The 2,342-nt window shown below is 39.7% G+C and overlaps 1 protein-coding gene across 1 annotated transcript in view; it reads left to right on the top strand.

Annotated features, from left to right (window-relative positions):
• The window catches only part of LOC106881045 (phospholipid-transporting ATPase IF), a 153,316-nt gene that overhangs the window by 96,454 nt on the left and 54,520 nt on the right, over positions 1 to 2,342 (top strand). The gene's annotated exons all lie outside the window — the stretch shown is intronic.

Raw genomic sequence — 2,342 nt, 5'->3', positions numbered from 1 at the left:
TTTCTCTCTATCTATCTCTATATCTGTCTATCTATCTATCTCTATCTATCTATATATGTGTGTATACACATCTATCTATCTATTTACCCATCTCTGTCTATCCATCTCTTCATCTATCTGTCTATCTATCTATCTATCTATCTATCCATCCATCTCTCTCTTTATCTATCTATCTATCTATTTATCTATCTATCCATCTATCTATTTATCTATCTATCTATCTATCTATCTATCTATCTATCTATCTATCTATCTATCTATCTATCTCTCCAACTACCTGTCTATCTATATGTCTGTCTGTCTATCTATCTGTTTGCCCATCAATTTATCTCTTTCTCTCTCTCTCTCTCCCTCTCTCGCTCAGGTCCATGATACTGAGGTCAATTAGTGCAATAGCAAGTCAGATCCCTCTCCCTGTCTCCTTCTACCTCTCCCCTCTACGCAACATCTAAATGCTTCATTCAATTTTTATTTCTAGTTATTGTTTGTTTGTTTGTTTTCTTTCTCTAGTCTCGTTTCTTTGTAATCCGTTGTTCTGTTGTTCTTTTATTCTCTTGTTCTGTTGTTCTGGTAAAACAACTTCTGTAGACATGAGAATTGTTGATATTGGGTTAAATTTACATCTCAAGTTCATCTACACAAACACACACGCGCGCACATGCACACACACACACACACACACACACACACACACACACACACACACACATACACATACATTCAGGCATGGCTGTGTGGTAAGAAGATTGCTTCCTCAGCACATGCTTCCGGGTTCAGTCCCACTGCATGGTACCTGGGTAAGGATCTTCTATTGTAGCCTCAGACTGGATGTGGTAGACGGAAACTAAAAGAAGCCTGTTGCGTGTTTATGTGTGTGTGTGTGTGTGTGTGTGTGTGTGTGTGTCTTTGTGTGTGTGTGTGTGTCTTTGTGTCTGTGTTTGTCCCCCATCACTATTTGACAATTGGTGTTGGTGTGTTTACATCCCTGTAATCTAGCAGTTCAGCAAAAGAGACTGATAAAATAAGTACTAGGCTTTTAAAAAAAGTCCTGAGGTCAATTCATTCAACTAAAATAAAATTCTTCAAGGCAGTGCCCCAGCATGGCCTTTATCTAATGACTGAAACAAGTAAAAGATACGATATACATACATATATATAATAAACAGAAGACAGGTGTGGTATTAAATGCTTTATAGGAAATACACATGTTTCAAGAAAATGCCTAAATAATTACATAACACTAGTAGAAACATTATGCACTCATGCAATTTACTTCATCAGTGTCTCACCATAAATACAACAATCTATGTTGAAGTTCCAGATCTATATATACGTTTTGCCATTATGCAAAGAATCAAGCCTGTGAGTCTCAAAAGTAGCAGACATAGCTTCACATCAAAGAAATCCAAGCAACGCTATGCCTCTTTTGAAACCAAAATGTGAGAGAAAATGAGAGGGAGTTTTTGACTACCAATTCACTCACAAAGCATTAGGTGGCCCCAGGACACTTGCCCAGGGTGCTAGATAGTGGGACTGAACCTCAAACCATGTGGTTGGGAAGCAAACTTCTTACCACACAGCCATGCTTGCGCCTGCCTTATCTTAGACAATCACTGGGATTCTCCAGCCATTGTACTTATTGATCAATATCCATATCCATATTGATTACTTGTATTGATTTCTCTCTCTCTCTTTCTCTTTCTCACTCTCGTCTTTCTTGTAATTTTATTAAAAATACCAATATAGATATTCACTATTTGTGCATGGCTAATGCAAAGCAATCAAACATCCATTAAGATCTTTCTGATTGTACTTTTCTGCCTTGTTCTCTCTGTTCCACACAAAACAGGTAAAAACACGTATTATTTGGGCCAAAGGGTTAGAGTGGTCCAAATTAAAACTGTCCATTAAAAGCTCGTGTTAATTTACATTCCATTCTATCCGTCGCGACAGACAACTTACCTGGATCAGTGCAACTCCTCCTTTGTGCCAAATGCCATAATCGAATAATGAGGCACACATCTCTGGCCTGGTTTTAGTCTCTTTGCTCTTTCGCTGGCTGAAATGTCCCATCTGTACAGTCCAAGAGTGGAGGCGCAATGGCCCAGTGGTTAGGGCAGCGGACTCGTGGTCATAGGATCGCGGTTTCGATTCCCAGACTGGGTGTTGTGAGTGTTTCTTGAGCAAAAACACCTAAAAGCTCCACAAGGCTCCAGCAGGGGATGGTGGCGAACCCTGCTGTACTCTTTCACCGCAACTTTCTCTCACTCTTACTTCCTGTTTCTGTTGTGCCTGTAATTCAAAGGTCAGCCTTGTCACACTCTGTGTCACGCTGAATATCC

The sequence above is a fragment of the Octopus bimaculoides genome, chromosome 19 (assembly GCF_001194135.2).
Source record: "Octopus bimaculoides isolate UCB-OBI-ISO-001 chromosome 19, ASM119413v2, whole genome shotgun sequence".
Classification (NCBI taxonomy): Eukaryota; Metazoa; Mollusca; class Cephalopoda; order Octopoda; family Octopodidae; genus Octopus; species Octopus bimaculoides.
The sequence above is the reverse complement of the archived record's forward strand: the minus strand, read 5'-3'. Positions and strand labels throughout refer to the sequence as shown.